The sequence below is a fragment of the Apium graveolens genome, unplaced genomic scaffold (assembly GCF_009905375.1).
Source record: "Apium graveolens cultivar Ventura unplaced genomic scaffold, ASM990537v1 ctg6650, whole genome shotgun sequence".
In the NCBI taxonomy this organism is placed as follows: domain Eukaryota; kingdom Viridiplantae; phylum Streptophyta; class Magnoliopsida; order Apiales; family Apiaceae; genus Apium; species Apium graveolens.
In genome coordinates this window covers 31564-39499 of record NW_027419666.1, presented here as the reverse complement: position 1 = coordinate 39499, position 7936 = coordinate 31564, and the positions used below count along the sequence as shown (strand labels likewise).

At 34.9% G+C, this 7936-nt stretch overlaps 1 pseudogene; it reads left to right on the top strand.

Moving 5' to 3' along the window:
- Positions 1 to 471: 471 nt before the first annotated feature.
- Positions 472 to 6850, top strand: LOC141703442 (sorting nexin 2A-like; annotated as a pseudogene).
- The last annotated feature ends 1086 nt before the right edge of the window (positions 6851 to 7936 follow it).

Here is a 7936-nt window from a genome sequence, read left to right as displayed (position 1 = left end):
TATACAATTTTCTTATAATATTTAAAATTGTAAATATTTAATAAAAAACTAAAAAAATAATTAAATGATGTTGAGACACAGATCTGCACACTTTCCCAGGCCAAAAAATTGGGTGGTTATTTCCCCCTTAACAAAAATTCACTCTTTCTCTCTAAATCTGAGCTGATACTCGAAAATTAAAATAATATTAAAATAATTTACAGAAAAGCAACAAGATATTTATCAAAATAATTAAGAAATTATGATTGTAAAGACTTAATTAAGTCAAGGCCCAGCCCGTTAACAGACAAGCCCTAAAAATTTATCATTTTTATATAAAACCCTAACAAACATAAATCATTAGCAGTGGCCGCCTCGTCTTTCAACCCCTCTCTTCACTCAGATCTTCAGACCCCTTCTCACCTCCACCATCCTCTCCTCCGCTCACCTTCTTATTATATTCTCCTACACATCTCGATCCGAGATGTGTAGAAACAATCGAGAAATCAACAACCTAATCCGTACAACACGTTTCTCGAACCGCCTTCGTATGCTGAAGCAATATTTCGATCATTCGATGGAGAAGATAGCAACGGAGGAAGTGGAGTCAACGGTCATGATTTGTTCGCAACTTCGACTTCACATTCCGGAGCGAAGTATGTGCGAATCACGGTTTCGGATCCTCAGAAGGAGCAAGACGTGTCGAATGGGAAGTTGCCGTTGGTGAGGACCATGGATGTGGCGTCGAGAATGTTGGATGGGGCGGTGAAGTTGCCTTGGCAGTTGTTTGGGAGGGAGAGTTTGCAAGGGAGTGCATTGGATGTGAATGAGGTTGCGTTGCCTGCGAAAGGAGGGAGGGATTTGTTGAGGATTTTTAAGGAGTTGAAGCAGTCGGTTACGAATGATTGGGGTGCGGTTAAGCCACCGGTTGTGGAGGAAGATAAGGAATTTTTCAAGAGGAAGGGTAAGTTGCAGGATTTCGAGAATCAGATTGGTATTGCTTCTCAGCAGGTCTATTGAACTCTTTTGATGTAAATTATAAATTTTGAGTGCTATGTTTGTCGGTTTATATAATTAGTAATGTTTCTCGATTCAAATATGTATTGATATTTGTCTGATAATGCTGATCTAGCGAGACCATTTTGAGTTGCGACATCTCAGACTTGATTAAGCTTAAATGTATGTTAATCAATTTCCTAGCTCCATACAATAAAGGAAATATCGATATTTGCCTCGGTGTTATATGTAAATTTGTAATATTTATTACTGTCATGTAGTTGATTTAGGTACTAATAATATGTATAATGAAATGGGACGTATGCTATTGACATGAAATTAAAGCTCAGCAAGAAATTGGGGAGACGATGGGGCAACTGGGGTTGGCTTTTGTCAAGCTAATGAAGTTTGAGGCGGATGAGGCAATGTTCAACTCTCAAAGGGTGAGATCTGCAGACATGAAAAATGTGGCTACTGAAGGGTTTTTAGCACATAACGCAGCGAAACGTAAATTTACTCTTAAAAAGAACCGAAACCCTCCGCAGGATCCATGCGAAAAATAATATTTAATTCGTAGTTCAGTATGTTTACCTTAAGAAGCTTTACGTTAATGGAAAGATGGAGGTCTTTAATAGCGATCCAAGAACGATGAACGGAGATCCTTAGCAGATGCTCCTCAAGTGTGAAGCACTCCACCGGTATCCACCAAGAAAACGATGTAATGAAGGAGGAGGAGATGGAGAGAATTAGGGTTTTGTCAATCTTTTTGGTTAAGGCAAAAATAGGGTTTATAATAGTATATTTATAGGCAAAATTTTCAGCTGAAATTTTTTCCATAAAATATTATTATTATTAACCCTTTATTATTCTCACTAATAATTAAAACACCTTTTAATTATTAATCCTTTTTCTAAATTCTTTAGAAATAATTCTCTCACTTGATTTAATTTCCAAAATTAAATTCTTAATTAATAATATTAAGAATCTTTTCTTAATTAATTTATAATCAATTAAATCTCATTTAATCAATTATTAAATTTGCCAACTAATTATTTATTTCATAAATAAATAATTATCAGCCATTATTAATTAATTCCTCCACCATTAAATCATTATCTTTTATGGTGTGACCCTATAGGTTCAATATTAAGCGGTAGTAGAAATAAATAATAATAAAATTATTTATCATTATTATATAGATTCTCTAATTCATTAAATATGATTAATAAATTAATCATATTTATTCTACATCGTGAGGGATACTTCTCAGCATATCGCGACTATCCGGATAATACGAATTCACTGCTTAGAATACCAAGAACCTTTCAGTGAGTAGTTACCGTACAATTAATTCCTTCTACCCTGCAATATCACGATTAAATACAAGGCATAAAACTTGTGTCAAGCCTATCTTATTTAATCACTTGCTTTCCCATTCACTATGCTTAGTTCTATTTAATGTAAATTAGAAACTCCTTTCTAATTTCATTCACTCTGGCCAGAGATTCCTGGATTAACATAAGTGGATCAGCATTGAACATTCTCTTCCTACACTAGGAAGGGGGTAGATCCTTTATTGATCATACCCTATCTTCGTGTACAAATTCCTATACCCAGTAGAGCCCTTATAATTGTCCCTTGAGACTAAGAACTAAACCAAAGCATAGTTCAGTGTACACAAGATGACTATGATGACCTCAAGTCTAAGGATACTTGTACAACTATCACTATGTGAACAACTGCTGACACGTGAGTGAACTCCATTAGTTGTTCAGCTGTGTGAGTCATGTTCAGTGAACTTATTTCTATAATAAGCACCTACATTACTAGCTATAGTGTCACCAACAAATGTCTATGAGAACAGACATCCTTCATAATGAAGCAAGCATAGTATGTACCGCATCTTTGCGGATTATTAATTATCCAGTTATAATTCTACGACCAGGAACTATTTAAGTTTAGAGTTATCATCTTTTAGGTCTCATTATTATGATCTCATCACAATCCATAAAAAGCTTTACTCTAAACTGTGGTATATCTTATTTAAACATTTAAATAGATAGAGCCCGCAATAAAAACAAAACAAGCCTTTTATTAATATCAATGAAATCAAAATATATTACATAAAAGTTATTCCTAAATCCTCATACATGATTGGACTTAGGACATATCTCTTTCAGCTACTGCTGCTGTCAAAGCTAACAGACTCTATCGGGAGTTGAATGCACAAACTGTCAAGCATCTGGTAAGTTACTGGATTGTTGTACTTTCCCAGACTTGAATTGCTAACTTTAATCATGATCCTTTATCTTTTCAAGCATCTTGTTCCACTCGAAGTGCTAGATATTTACAGATGCTCTATTCTTATACTGCAGGATAAGCTTCATGACTATCTTAGGGTGATGTTGGCAATTAACAATGCATTTTCTGACCGCGCGAATGCTTTGTTGACGGTGCAAACTCTTTTATCCGAACTGGCCTCCTTGAATGTAAGGATTGAAAATCTTGAAGCTGCTTAATCAAAGAATTTTTGTGGTGACAGGTCTAAGAATTCGCAAAATAGATGAGTTGAAAGAAACTGTAAGAGTAACAGAGGAAGCTAAAACCTGTGCAGTCAGAGAATATGAACGGATCAAGGTAACATGTTCTTCCTTCTAGTGCATGTATTACCCGAACACTTCAGAAATTTTAGTGACACCAGTTATTCATAAATTCTTTAACTAGTTTTTGAGCTGAGATAATATATTCTTTAAGTAGTTTTTTCTTCATCCAATAACAATCATTATGAAAAACTGAATACAATAGGAGGGTCTTGCACTAAGAAAAATAGTTAATTGTGTGTGTCCTTAAGTGGATATTAGAACTATTTCTTCAATTGCTTTATAAAGTAAATGTGCATAAGCTTTGCCCTTGCTTGAGTTATGCTGACAAATTAAACATAGAATAATTATTCATTCTGTTGAATTGGATCTTGATATTCTTATAAATGAGGACTTAATTTTTTACCAAATAAAATATAGTTAGCAGTACATAGTCACTCAGACTTATTGCTTAGTATGTAGCATAATAAGCAACGAAGAGTTAAGCACCTCAGATTTTTAGAAGCAAGCAAGAAAACATAATAGGATGAAGTATTTAGCAAAAATATACAAAGTAATTAACACAGAAGGAGCATAAATGTGCAACACTGAGTATATAATAGAAGCGAAGTCGGTCATGAGCAATGGGGTCATCCAAAATCAATCCCAGTAATCATTATTTAGAAATACTGAATATAAGTTCTAGGGTCTTTTATTTGATTGTGGCTACCAGACTGTGGTGGTATGTTATGGATGTTACTGCTAGCGACATGGGAACGTAGAGTATATCCGTGCTGTCCCTTAACCACTTTTCATGGTTCTATTCAATTAGATAACAAGGCAACCTGGGTTACATGAAGCTTCCTATCTATACTATGACATTATTGTTAATTCTTATTCTAAACTGTATATTTGTGTTGTATTTGCAGTGCTTACCTATTACCATCGACGTCGGCATAAATAACCAAAAGTTGCTGGATGATGAGTTCATTATTGGGCTCAAACAAAAGAGGGCAACTGGGCAGGTACTTTTTATCTTCCTTTCTGTAATTCATAGATATAATTACTTGCGGTCTACAACTAAAAACTAATTTTGTATGCATTAACCTGCATCAAGGAATTTGCCGAGCTTCTGGCGGAGTTTATGTCTACTGTTAAGCAGAACTATGGAGAGAAAATCATCATACAGGCTTGTTTGCAGTTTCAAACATTTAAGTAGATAATGGATTTTTATATGTTATAAATTCTAATCATTTGACATTGATTCTCAGTTTGAAGATCAATCTTATGGTTGATTAATAGTGATTTATAAGTTTTCAGGGTCAACCTTGACAGTTATCACGAGTTGATCGGGAATCCGCACCATACTGAACTGCCTAGCACCAGATGAAGTGGCCATGCTTGTGGTAGGTTGAGTGTTTTTGTAAAGTATATGCACTAAAATGTGTAAACTTTATGTCCTCTTATTACTTCTGTAAAGGCTTACCTAATGTTGTTTTATAATTTAAAAGACAAGTTTGAAAGCCCTGTCTGGAGCAGTTTCTTACATAGATTCTGATCACCACAAAATGCTTCTTTCTTCTGTAAGTAATAGTGCATTAATATTTTTGCTCATTTCTTTTTCCATTATTTTTTTCGGATTTTAGTTTTTTGGTTGTTAAAGAAAGTTTGTTACCTTCAGATAAGTGGCATGAGCTTGTGGAACTATGGTCCAGATGTGATGGATGTATTGGTTGAGTTGGTTGTTGCTTTGATATGTAATGCTACTCACTATACAATAATGATTATCGTTGCTTGTTCTTATCAAGGATTAGTTTTGCTTTTACTACATTGTAGGCTGCAGTGAGCGGAAAATACCTCCATCTATGCTTGGATATGCTTGTAAGAAATTTTGTGCCGCCTTTATCTTTCCTTAGGCTATTACAGTAGCCACGTGGTCTTGCAAAAAAAGAGCAAATTCTTTGTCGTGTGCATGCTGCTTTAAAGGAAATTGCTGATTTAGTTCCCCTCGCACCACTGAGATTGGAAAAAGTAATCAAGGAGAGGATGCCCTACAGATCCTCAAAGCAACCTTGGATTGTAAGTTTACTTCATCTACTTCTCGTCTTTTTGGGGACATGCTTCTCTGTAACCTTGGCTGGAAGTACATTTTTTATGCATGTCTATGTAGACTATATAGCACATTATTGATTTGTTATATATAAATTTAGAATGAATTTTTTTTTGGTCTAGTTGCAAATTGTTTCAAGTAATTTCGTTAAAGGAAATGTCGGGGCCTATATTGACTCCAAAAAAAATTACCTTTTGAGTCCAGTTGCTTTTATGGTTGTATTTAGCTCTTTGTTTTAGTCTCTCTTGGCAGATAAATCATAAATCTTTTACGCTTTGTACACTATCTGTTTTGCGTCTTTTTGGGGCAAATGCTCAATCTGTTCCTAGGCAGAAGTACATTTTTTGATGCATGTATTTACAGCCCATAGCTCGTAATAAATTCTAAAAATGAAATTATTGACTTTATTGGTTGGATTTAATTGCGTTGTGTTAAATAAGTAGTAAATTAATAATGGAAAGTTTAAGGCCCAAATCAATACCATAATATTGAGTGATTGACCTGTTAAGTCCAACTGCTTTCATTACTTAAGTTTAAGGCCCAAATCTTGTTATTCTTATTCTATTCATTTTTATTTTCTAGGCTAAAGCTCCATTTAGCTTCCTTACATCAACATCGCCTTAGGGTCTATTTTTAAAAGGTTTTTATTCGAAGATGTACCACGGTTTCCAGTGATCAAGAGGAAAACGGTACTACAGTCATTCAAGGCACTCAAGGCGCAACTTCTTAGTGACTTAGTTCTTTGGTATCTTTGTTCATTTGAAGAAAGATTTGATGTACTTTTGGTGTTTTAAATTTAGAATTGGGCGTATGTATTTTAGTATTTTTTGTATGTTTAAAACTTGTTGGATTCCTGATATGGTTGTTTTTGTTGGATGCCACTTATGGCAGGTACCAAGTAAAAACAGACAAATTATGGCCAAATTTTTATGTTTTCTAGTGTTGCATATTCTATAGTATGATGTTGCATATTGCTTTTCACTGTGTTACATTTGATTATAATATTGTTGCAATTTAAAAATGGTGTTGCATAATGTGGTATATACTGTTGCAATTGAATGAAAATAGTGTTGCATATGCATCAAAATGGTGTTGCATAAACAATATGGGCCCCACATATGATGTGGAAAAAGGGCCCACTGCTGACGTGACATTGGGGCCCCCACATGCTGACGTGGCAGGATGAGACCCAGCTGACGTGGCGTGCTGATGTGGCATGGTGATGTGGCTCTGGGGACCCCCTGTTGCTGACATGGCATCTGATGTGTCAGTTCCCACGTAGGACCAAGTGTACTATCCTGTCAGGTCTAATGCAACACTTTCTGTTGTTGCCAATAGGTGATTTACTGTTGCAAAATCCACCTGATGCATTACTTTCAAGTTTTGCACAAAATATTGCATTAGGTGTCTACGACCACTTCCACATTGGCAACCCCCCTCTGGTGTTGCCTATTACCTTATGCAACACCATTTGGGCCTTATGCAACTCTATAGTAGGGGTTGCCTATGTGCACTTATGGCGTAGTGATTACTCTAATGACTAAAATTTAGGTATGTACATATAGGTTATAGAATAATGTGAAAATCTTTTATGTACGGTAGAAATACGAGTAATAACCTTTTAACATAATGAGTATAACTTTTGTTTGAATGTACTTGAATTGGCCAATACTTTCATTCTTGAATGCTATAAAATGCTAATGAATTTGCTTTTCTACCTGCTAATGGAGAGTTTGAACTTGTGTACATTGCATGTGACTTTCTCTTATTTACAAATCCTTTTTTGCTAATCCAGTTTACTTTATGAGATTAAATTGCAACAAAAGTGGAGGGTTAAATTCACACTCTAATCATAGGTTTATACAAGTTAGCAACCATTTCCCTATGACCAAATCTTTAAAATATCAAGATTTACATAATTAATTATCTTTTACTTTGACATTAATTTGTTGCTTTGCAAAAGCTCCCACTATGAAACAAGGTTCGATTTTCAATTTGGATAACAGTGAGAACAAATGAGTTGTGTTACCCACTTCTCTTCTAGCGGATCTGCATAACATCCCAAATTATGTACATGTTGCAACAAAGAAGACAATGTCTTATGTTCCCTAACCCCTTACAAATACGCCTATATTCTAATTATTTATGATTTATTACAGGACTTTCATTTTGGGTTAGAGAAATTTAAACAGGTTTGCTATCCATTCGAGCATCTCAAGGATAATGAGACACCAGAATTTTGGAAAATAACGAGATCGCAAGTTGGTAGAGT